Source organism: Sciurus carolinensis, chromosome 16 (genome assembly GCF_902686445.1).
Source record: "Sciurus carolinensis chromosome 16, mSciCar1.2, whole genome shotgun sequence".
In the NCBI taxonomy this organism is placed as follows: Eukaryota; Metazoa; Chordata; class Mammalia; order Rodentia; family Sciuridae; genus Sciurus; species Sciurus carolinensis.
The window spans coordinates 46,978,122-46,990,085 of NC_062228.1; the positions used below are offsets into that span (position 1 = coordinate 46,978,122).

Here is an 11,964-nt window from a genome sequence, read left to right on the forward strand (position 1 = left end):
AAGAAATAAAATATAGCAGATGAGGACTGACTTTCTAGCATCATCCATAATTCCCTTCTTTTCTCTATTAACCGCCTCCCCACCACCTCTATCCTGGCCTGGGGACTAACTTAACAGGGTATGTGAAACACAAAACAGAAGTTGAAAACAAGACAGAAGAGTTTTGGGAACTGGGGCTCAAGAAGATAATAAGTTATCCAAGAAAAAAATAAAGGGAAAAATATTTCTAAGCTGGGTGTGGTGGCACATACCTGTAATCCCAGCAACTTGGGAGACTGAGGAGGAGGATTGCAGGTTCAAAGCCAGCCTCAGAAACTTAGCAAGACCCTAAGTAACTCTAAATAAAATGCAAAAAAGGCTGGGAATGTGGCTTAGTAGGTAAGCATCCCTGAGTTCAATCCCTGGTATAAAAAAAAAGTTTCTAGCCTAATTTCCTACCTTACTAGACTCTAGTACTGAAAATAAAAACAAATCCCCACAAATGAACCCTAACCAGACCAAATCAAAACCACTTTCATCATTTTAGGATTCTTATAAAAGAAGTTTACTGGTTATTTACACTCTTGAATAGTAGTAATTCAAAAACCCTAAATTCTTATAAGATACATTATTGGAACACTAAATGTATATCTGAGTTGTTAATCAAAGGTAACTTTGACCTGTTTCTTAGCAGGCTCTTTCCCCAGGTGTAGTTCATGACAGGGATGAAGGTTTGCCTCTGGGTTTTGAAGGGGAGCCAAAGAGGCGGTCGATTCAAAATACTGGTGCATTTTCAACCAAGCCTTCTGACTTTCAGCTGGTGTAAGCAGCTAATGATCATTTAACTCAGGCATTTTTCACCTAGGCAACAGTAATGTATATTTAGGATTTTTTTTTCTTTATCTCTGTCCTAATGAGAATAAAAAACTAAGCATCTTGAGCATCTAATGGGATAGAGTTGACTGAAAGCTATTTTAGATTCACTTCTGATGTGAGCTGTATCTAGATACATCTAGTGACATCAGTAAGTGGGAATAAAAATACAATTTCTATGGTAGATAGGGTAAGTGTGAAAAACCCCAGTTTGGGCCTTCTAAATAGCCCTGGGTCCCCTGATTTCAGGGCATTGGATTTGTCTCTCTTCTGCCTTGAAAATGATACCAATCCATATGATGAATTATCATAGGACAAACACCATTGAAAATCCTGGTCAAAATATTACTGTATTTTCATTTTGACCTTCATAGCATGGTGATTAAATGCATGAGCTATGAAATTAGATGGATGCATTAAATTCAGCTCAATTCACTTACTAACATTATGAATCTATGCAATGTACTAAATTTCCCCAAGCTCCATTTTTCTATTCCACAGAATGGAGAATAGTTATCTAAATTATAGGACTGTTTGTAGACTAAATTAGATAATTGTATGTAAATGTCCAGTACCTTGCACATAGCAAGCACTTGATCATATGACTAATAGCTGTAATAACATTACTTTTAGATTTATAATGAGAGAATTGCCCAAAGTATGACATTTGACTACAAATTTTTGCAGATTTTATAGCAAAAAATTGTTTTTTGCAAAAAAGTGGAGTACAAATATTATGTGAAGCCTTTTAAAAATTGTGCTAGTATTACTTAAAAATCATTACTAAAAACTTTTTTTAGTGTGAGGGTAGGATGCACAGAATACTATTGAATATACATTAATGTGATGACAACAATTATGTGGTTAAATCTGGTAATTTCCAAGGGACTTTGTAATGAAGTGCCAGACTTGGTGGTTAAAACAACAGAAATTTATTCTCACGGTTCTGGAGGCCAGACGTTGGAAAAATCAAGGTGTTGGTAAGCCTCCAAAGGCTCTATAGGAGGACACTTCTTATTTCTTCCTAGCTTCTGGTGGTTACTGGCAATCTCTAGTGTTTCTTGGCTTGTAGAGGCATCATTTCAACCTTTGCCTAATGGTTACATGGCATTCTCCCTTGCTCACACTGTCCCTCTCTCTGCCTTTATGTCCAAATCTCCCTCTTTTTTAAAAAGACACTCATTATTGTATTAAGACCCACCCTAATCCAGTAGGACCTCATCTTAACTTGATTACATCTGCAAAGATCCTGTTTCTAAATAAGGTCACATTCTGGGGTTCTGGATTGACATGAATTTTAGGAGTACACTATTTAAATCAGCATACCCAATGCAGTAACGTATTAAGTGCTGGAAAATATTAAGGGGACTTGCAGAGCTCACTCTAATAAGAACTTGGGCAGGAAGGGAAGTAAAATGACAAATGAGTCAGAGAGCACTGCCTCCCTTGATTACCCAGGAGAATTGTGCATATTCTATGCCCCACTGAGTCCTACTACCACTACCACTTCTTACCAGACTTCCCCTTCAGCTCTGGAGTTTAAATTTGGAAGCAGCTAGGAGCAGGGGGAAGGAAGGAGAGAGGTGGATAAACCAGAACTGAATCCTGTGATCTAAGGAGCTAGGTTCCAATCCATTTGCAGATGGAGTAGGACACATTACTACAACAGAGTCTGGGGGACAGAAGCAATTGACACCCCCATAATGTTCTTCAGTGGTTTCCCATGTAGCAAGATACATGTACAACAATAGCACTTTCAAAACTGCAGTGTGTAGAAAAATCACTAGGCAAGTTGTTGAAATGCAGATTCTGAATCAGTGAGTGTGAGGTGGAGTTTGAAGCTGCATTTCTAACAAACTCTGAGATGATGCTGATGTTGCTGCTCCATAGACCACACTTAGTTCTGGGCTTGGCTTGCATTGCATAACCACTCTAAGCTAGTGAGTGTCCACTTTTTAAAAATGCCTTGGGTGAGGGCTGGGGTTGTGGCTCAGTATTAGAGTGCTTGCCTAGCATGTGTAAAGCACCGAGTTTGATTCTCAGCACCACATAAATAAATAAATAATATAAAGGTCTATCAACATCTAAAAAATTAAAATACCTTGGCTGAAACATCACAATTAAATTTAAAATTATACTCATGTATATGATTCAATATCCAGTTAATATCCAAATTTCCTCAGTTGTTTCCAAAATGTCCTTTAATGAAACATAATCAACTCTAGGACCACCCACTGCATGTGGTTATTTCCCTTCCATCTCTTTTATTCCCAGTCTCTTTTTCATGACCCTGACTTACTAGTAGATAAGTTACTTATAAAAAATGCTTTGTCTTCTGGATTTGTGTGGTTGCTTCCTTGTGGCATCACTTTACTATATTTAGCCGTATTTCTTGTAAGCTGGAAATTGGCTGTAAAAACGTGATGGGTCATATTAAATATTTGTGACTAGAATTCAACACAGATGATAGGGACATTATAATGCATCACATCATGTGACATGTGATATCTGCTTGTCCTAACATTAGTGATACAAATACTGAGCCCTGGATTAGGGTGATGACAGTTTGATCCCTCCACCTTACACTTAGATTTTACTCTTCGAAACCAGGCTTTCTTTGGCATTATTTGACTACTTTGTTCCTTGTCAACCATTCTTGTAATATATATATATATTTAAATACCAATTGGTAATCCACTGGCAGAACTTTGTTATGTTCTTCCTAGTATGGGGAATATTTCAACATGGAAATAGTAACAAACAGCAAAATGACTCACTGCTGTGCAATCAAGTGTTTTCTCTGATATCTGGATGCTAACTCACAATGGGTAGGGAGATAGGCAAAAATAGTTACTCTAGAATAGGTAGAGGGGAGTGAAGGGAGGGGAGGGTGTACGGGGGTAGGAAGGATTGTAGAGTGAAACAGACATTATTACCTCGTGTACATATATGTACTTATTGAATGATTTAAAATTTCTGAGTCTTTGACCCAAGATAAAATTTCTCCCTTACACTGAGTTCCTTAAGACTAAGAACTGAGTGTTGATACTAGAAATTCTGTAAATATTTCTCCAATGAAAAGTTTGTTGAGTAAATATACAGTTTGGGTTCCTGTATATTCACACAAGAGAGCAAAAGTGCAGTGGGAACAGAGGGTGAGTTATCAAGTGGATCTAAAATCATCATCATCATCATCATCATACTGGGAACTGAAGCTAGGGGTGCTCTACTATTGAGCTATATTCCAATCTTCTTTTTTTTTTTTAATTTTCAGTTTTGAGACAGGGTGTTGCCCAGTTGCCCAGGCTGGCTTTGAACTTGAGATTCTCCTGCCTTAGCCTTCTGAATAGTTGGGATTACAGGCATGCACCTCCTCACTGGCTTTAAGTGGCTATTTTAAAGTAAAGTTCATTTGGGAAGTATTCAGTAGGTGTTTGAAATCTATGGGCTTGTTTTAAAACAAAATGTTCATCTCCCACTTCATATACATTTATGCAATTTAAAAAGGTGGTTTGTAGAAATTCCTGAATTTGAACTGAAGCCTCATTAATAGGACTGTGTATTGGAACTTTTTCTTTTCTTCTGTTACCATTAAAAACCATGAAGTAAAGAGCATGGAATCATGGGAGGTTGTCAAAGACTGGGGCAGGGATCTTCTGTTCAATCTATGGGGCATCATCAGCAGTTCATATGCTTCAGTTACCCTTTTCTAACTTCATAAATGGGTTAATTCTGATCCTATTCCTCAAGTATTACAACATTAATCTTACACAGAAATACTGGCTCTCACATGAGAGAGGGGAAGGAAGGAGATGTGGTCCTAAGACTGAAGATCTCTAAGGAGTCCTAGGACTGTTAGGGTGTCTGGGATTTGTCTTCCTATCCTAGAATGGGTCAATACTCTTAGAAATTATTTTAATTTGCTCTGCTGAGTCAGGAAGGACTTTCATAGTCATATTGTTTATGCTTCATTTAGCAACAGGTTCAAGAAAGGAATGCCAGTTAAAACATGCAATTTAACTCTGTTCCTGATGATAACCAAGGAGTGCAATTTATTCATCATACATCAATACTCCTAACTCACAACAACAGGAAGGTTATGGAAGACAGTCATTTGAGAATTAAAGGAGTCTATACATGCTGACAGAACAAGCAGCTTGAAGCTGTTTCTGTCAGTTTGTCATTGACCCAATGATACTTTTGAAAATTGCCCACTCAGCCAGAGACAATAGGGAGATGTGAAAGAGAAATTGTTGATGGAGGCAACAGAGTTCTTTCACACTGAGAGGTTTTGGGTGAATTTACTGGGCATAAGGCATCTACACCTCTTTTCAAATTTCCACCCTTTTGGCTTTTTGCATTAGTGTAACCTGAAGTGCATAGTCAGGAGCTGTGTTGCTAACTGAAGAATTAATTTTATGTATCCCAGCACAAATGTCAGAGCCTGACCAGGATAAAAATATCCCATTTTTTCATTAAAAAGTAATGTCATGGGCCACTTCAAGTGACATGGGTTGGAAGATGGTGTCTCCCACAGACGGGACAGATTTGGAAGCATCTTTGCTAAGTTTTGAGAAACTTGACTGTGCCTCACCAGATCATTGGCCAGAACAATTACCAGGTGTTGCTGAATTTGCAACTTCCTTCAAAAGTCCTATTACTAGCTCTCCACCCAAATGGATGGCTGAAATGGAATGTGATGACATCGAAATGTTGAAAGAACTGGGGAGCCTTACCACAGCTAATTTGATGGAGAAGGTATGAGGCCTACAGAACCTGGCCTATCAACTGGGGCTGGATGAGTCCAGAGAGATGACAAGGGGAAATTACCTCAACATCCTAGAGAAACCCAAGAAGTAGCAGCAACTCATGGACAGGTGTCCTGGGGACTCTTCCCAGTGCAGCTTTTCCTCAGGAGAGGCCAGAGGCTGTACCTCAGGACTGCCCCTCTGCCCTGTTCCTAGGGCTCTGTGTCTCTGAGGAGATTCAGTGACCAGAGAAGAATCTGCTCTATGCAAAGATCATCACAGTTACTCCAACAGCTCCTTAACCTTGGATATTGGTAACACCAGAGGTCCTATCATCTTAAAGGTCAAAGTCATGCTTTTTCATTTCCAGAAGTGATTCAGGAGCCCCAGCATCTTCTAGTTGATTTGATTCCATGATGGCGAAGTCACTTGTGACACATTGATTGGATGGGTTCTTTTGAGTTGAACTGGATCTTTTAAGAAGTATTTATGATGTGAGGAGATTAGAGACCAACTAGGTTCTGGATCAGACCATGCAGCCTGACCTGTGAACTCTCCAATATAAAATAGGATCCAAGATGTTTCAGCTGGAAAAACCAGAATCTTCTTGAAATTTACATTGACTTTTAAATTCCATACCTCTCATTATAGTCCTACCCTCAACACTGTTCATTCCCCACCTCCCAGGTCTGACTCCAGGCAAGGGGATCCCTGAGTAGGGCGTCCCTCCTGGAATCAGCTTGAGAAGTGAAAGGTCCATGCTAGGTCTCATTGGGTTGCAGACCTCAAGACAAATATGAAGATGACCAGCAGGACTTTTGATCTCTAGTTAATCAGTTACAGATCTAAGTAAAGGAGTCAGTATGGCCTGATAGATAGGAAAAGGGCATGATTTATGGGAGTTTCCATTTGATTGAAAACTAGAATCCTAATCAATCTAGTGTGTGCTATGGGATGGTGACAACGTTTTGTCCACCTCAGGCCCTCATTGCACATATCAGATACTTCACAGAAACACACACACACACACACACACACACACACGAAAGATGAGGAGAATATCCTCAGTTAAATGCAGTTTTAAAAAAATAAAAAACAGTAATGTCATAGTGTTTCAGGGTTGTTATTAAGTGCATTGCTTGCAAAAGACAGGAGCTCTGCTTGCCTATCCTGCTTTAGGATGGGAGGTCATGGAAGGCTCAAAAGAAGCACATCTCAAAAATGTACCAACAGAAAGAGCAAGTTCTATCTTCTCTCCCAAATGTCTGCTTTTAAGGTGAGATTCCTCACGTCTAGATGCCTTTTCATAGGAACCTCCTTCTGCAGTGCAATTTGGAGATATCTTACTGATGAGAATTCATCCCTTTACATATTATGACCATATTTTTTGAACTAAAAATCAGCACTGCATCTGGAAAGAAGATAAAATATTCAGAATTGGGACCATGCTAGAAATAATCCACGTATGACCACCAAACTTTGATGTCTTGAGAAAACGTGCACTTAATTTGTGTTTGATGTCATCTGGGTATCATATGATATCATATTCTTTGAATTTACCAAAAGGAAATTTGGCCTTTTTTTTTAAATTTGAGGGTTAACCACCATTATATAGAATCCACAATAAGTTTAGTATGCACATCTGTAGTGTCCTTAAATCATTTACTTTTAGTTTTGGTACATTTGTCTTATGTTTTTGATTATATTTTAAATTCCTTTTGGACCTGCTATAGAACCTGGAATGTTAGACTTACCGTTTACTGATTTAATACAGGTAATTTTCAGTACCTAACCCATAACCCTCAAATCCTCAGAATTTCTAGTCAAAACTGTGTTTTAGGCCATTATCCTGTTCTGATGTAACTTCACTATGACATAAATGTAAGCAGCTTATAAAGCCATCATAGTAAATTGGTTCTTAAGTGCAGGATAAAATGTTACTCCTTTTATAGAAAAGGGTCTCGCTACAGAAGATTAAACCTTTGGTGGTCTTTGAATAAATGTCCTTTTCATCCCCAGCAATTTGTGTATTGCCCTCACAATAATGTGCAGATGGAAGAAATGGGCCAGAGTGGTTAGTCATCCATCTAGAGCTTTAGGCATTCAGTAGTGGCAATTGTTAGTGGAAGATTTTTCTATTAGGTGTTTTGAAATGTCAGACACAGATGCAAGGCAAGGTATGGCACATATGCCTCCATTTATGCCCTACAACATTCATTGTTTTCTTCCTTTTAAAGAAACTGAACAAGGAACAAAGACAGTGGCATACTGTGCTTTTGAGCTGATGCTTTGAGTTTGGATGAGACAGGAGATAAAAGAAACGGAAGTCAACTGTTTGAAAAGCGCAAGTGTCTGTGATGTAAGAAAGAAGGTTCAGCATGTGTGGAAAGAATTCATTTGAGCATGAATGGCAATTTAATGCTTCCATTAAACTTTCATTGAAAGAGATGTGACTTGGGTTTAGTTTGCCTTTTATTATTCCTTGTGCCTTGGATTAGTCTACATCCAGGGTAATAGCTTCAGTTTTGAGACAGGGAACTGATATGGACAAAGAGTATACAGAGGAGGCTGGGTGATGTCCTTAAAGTTGTTCACATTCTGTTTTACAGTGAAAAAGCAAAGTGGAAATTAAGAGATTTTTCTAACTATGACAATGAAAATTTTTTAAATTCATGCTTTTTAAATTTTCAGGAAGCATGGAAATATTACCCATCTTACCAGCCATTAGCCTTTGAAACAAGAAGTAGTCCCTTCACAGAGATGGACTCCTTGACTTTGATGGGCAGGTACATTTTTCTTTGCCTTTAGCTGGTAATGTTTCCATGGAGAACTTGAATTGATCTTTGTGTGATCTTGAGAAAGCAGTGTGGATTTTATTTGCCACATATAAAGTACCAAATGTGGAAAATGTACTTAGCATATGTGGATGAGCATGAAGTCTTGCAAAAATTTGGTATTCAAGTCAGAGCAACTGTATTTAGCTCATGACTTCCTGTGGTTGATCAGTAGCTTTATCCATGAAGTCAAGAAATTCATGCAGGCCTCCAGACACATAACAAGTGTTAGAAAAAAGTTATTTCTTATAAAATGTTATTTTGTGAAAAGATGGAATGTAAATAAGTTCATGGAAAAATTTCAAGTATTAGAGATTTTTTAAAACAGGATTACTTAACCCTTGGTACTATTGACATTTGGAGGTCATTCTTTGTCTTGGGGCTGTACTGTGCATTGGAGGATGTTTAGCAGGATCACTGGCCACTACCTGCTATGCACAAGTAGTACTTTCACTCCCCTAGTTGTGATAACAAAAGATGTCTCTAGACTTTGCTGAATGTACCTTGGCAGGGGTGAGGTGGGGAGGGAGATAACTGTCCCTGGTTGAAAACCACTGATTTAGAATTATCTGGGCAATTGATATATGCTCTCAAAATCAAATGAGTTGTCTAAGAGACTTAGGTTCAGTAGATTGTTTAATTGATGATTATCATTCTTCTTTGCCAAAACTGACCTTGCCAAGCACAAGTAAATAAATAATTTTCTTTCACCGACTGAGTTGACAGGAGGTTGTAGGATTGATCCAGCAAGAGCAAAACATGAACTTGACACCATCTTCAAAAGACAACAAACTCACCTCTGCTCTGTGCTCCAGGAGAGAAGCAATTACCATGGAAGTTCTTAGGGAAACACATTCTTAGTTTGCTCACCCCTCTTTTTTCTTCAGTTATCTCCTTCCCAGTCACTGCATCTTGAGCAAAAATCAAGGGTTCCATCATTTTCTTTAAAAAAAATATCATCTTACCTGCTCAACTTTTGGAATCAATGCTATTATGGTTAGCATTTTTGTTTCAGAGAGTTGTTCCTTGGGCAAAATTGTGATGTCACCAAACTCTATATTTTCCCTGACTCTATTTTCATTGCATTTTACACTCCTCTCCCCTATGCTTCATCACATGTTGCCTCCCCTGCAAATCCACCTCCAGGTGCCCCAAATGCCTTCCTAATCTTTCTTCCCTCTAGCTTTATATAAATAGTTTTTACCCTCTATGTGTGTGGAGTGGGGTGGGATCTGATTATTCTTCCACATTGTAACTTAATACACAATTTTTTTTTTTTTTAAGACTGGCCTGCATTTTCCTTAAACGTTTATTTTTTAAATTGACATATTGCAAATGACTTCTTTTGATGCATGGTTCTATGGGTTTTAACACAGTTATAGTGTTGTGTAACCACTACCACAATCAGAATACAGACTGATTGAGCTGCCCGCTGAGGCTTCGCGCCCCTCGCCATTTTCCAGCCGCACTTCTACACCGGGTCGCAGTGGCTGGGGAGGCGGAGCCCCAAGAGCGCGGCCCTGGCCGGCCCCGCGGGGGCGGTCGCTGCCGTGAAGGCGGCTCCAGGCCCAGCTCCCCTTCCGCACCCCTGCCGCCAGAGATGAGGGGAAGATGTCCGTGTCAGGGCTCAAGACCGAGCTGAAGTTCCTGGCGTCCATCTTCGACAAAAACCAGGAGCGATTCCGCATCTTCAGCTGGAAGCTGGACGAACTGCACTGCCAGTTCCTGGTACCGCCGCTCCGCCGGGTAGCCCACACACCGCAGCCGCCGCTCACACTCCACTGCAACATCACGGAATCTTACCCATCTTCTTCACCAATATGGTTTGTGGACTCCGATGACCCAACTCTGACATAGGTTCTGGAACGTCTAGAAGGTACTAAGTACAACAATTCACTTCATCAGCAATTAAAGTGGTTGATATGTGAACTCTGCAGATTATTTAACCTTTCTAAGCACCTGGATGTTGAGATGCTAGATCAACCACTACCCATGGGCCAGAATGGAATAACAGAAGTGACTTCAGAAGAGGAGGAGGAAGCAGAGATGGCCGAAGATATAGAAGACTTGGATCATTATGAGATGAAGGAAGAAGAGCCTATTAGTGGGAAAAAGTCAGAGGATGAAGGAATTGAAAAAGAAAATTTGGCAATATTAGAAAAAATTAGGAAGACTCAAAGGCAAGACCATTTAAATGGTGCAGTGTCTGGGTCAGTGCAAGCTTCAGATAGACTTATGAAAGAGCTCAGGGAATTATGCAGATCACAGAGTTATAAAACAGAGATTTATTCAGTGGAACTCATAAATGACAGTTTGTATGATTGGCATGATAAACTGCAGAAGGTTGACCCTGATAGTTCGTTGCACAGTGATCTTCAGATCTTAAAAGAAAAAGAAGGCATAGAATACATTTTGCTTAACTTCTAAGGATAACTTTCCCTTTGATCCTCCATTTGTTCCAGCGGTATTACCTGTTCTCTCAGGAGGGTATGTGTTGGGTGGAGGAACATTATGTATGGAACTTCTCACAAAACAGGGCTGGAGCAGTGCCTGTTCAATAGAATCGGTCATCATGCAAATAAATGCCACCTTAGTCAAAGGCAAGGCCAGAGTGCAGTTTGGAGCAAATAAGAATCAATATAATCTAGCAAGAGCCCAACTGTCCTATAATTCCATTGTACAGATACATGAGAAAAATGGCTGGTACACTCCTCCAAAGGAAGATGGCTAAAATATGTTGCCTCTCATATGTTTGGACCAATGTTGCTTTAAAGAAAATATTTCCAACATACAGATACAAGCTTTGAGTGCCCCTATAACAGTAGTACCGAAAATGTTAGCTAATAGATATTTTAGTGGATAATCTGTCAACTGACATCCAGTATAAGTTACAGCCATTCCGTTTTGCTCCCTTTAGTTATCTTGGATTGAGCAGTGGGGCCTTTACTGTATTTTCCTGATAAATACACTTACTGGCCACTCCTTATCTCTTTTTCTTGAAAAGTGAAATCTTTTAAGCAGGCAAGTCAGCATCAGGTTACTGCAGTTGCGACTTGGCAGTGTCTTTCCTATGTTGAGTCCATGGGTTACGAGGATTTGCAATATACTGTTCCATTTAGAGCCAATAAAAGTTTAATCAATGTTCAATATTGGTTTAGAAAATTTTAAGTCTTCTAAACCACAACCTTTTAAAGGCCTAAAACCATTTTATGATATTGCCAATGTAATGACAGGAAATTTACTCATTAAATTGTTAAACATTTTTTATGACTATATGAAGATGTGAACTGTTTCCTGAAGGTATGCTCTTACTTTAATTGTACTTTTTAGGCAAAGCAAAGTAAGGCAGTGCCACTTAAGGCTTGTGGGTAGTAATTTCCACTGGGGCAGGAGAGTCTTGCTGGGCTGAATCTGCTTCTTGATGGTTCAATATTTCTTACGAAGAAGAGCCACAATGTAGAGCTTGAAGTTATTTAAAATACTAAGTCATTTTACCTTTCCATTTTATTAACGGGATGTTGCAATTATTT

The 11,964-nt window shown here is 39.1% G+C and overlaps 2 pseudogenes; both read left to right on the forward strand.

The window, feature by feature from the left end:
• The first annotated feature begins 5,361 nt into the window (after positions 1 to 5,361).
• LOC124967207 (protein lin-52 homolog) lies at positions 5,362 to 5,712 on the forward strand (annotated as a pseudogene).
• Positions 5,713 to 10,045: 4,333 nt separating this feature from the next.
• LOC124967195 (ubiquitin-conjugating enzyme E2 Q2-like) lies at positions 10,046 to 11,165 on the forward strand (annotated as a pseudogene).
• The last annotated feature ends 799 nt before the right edge of the window (positions 11,166 to 11,964 follow it).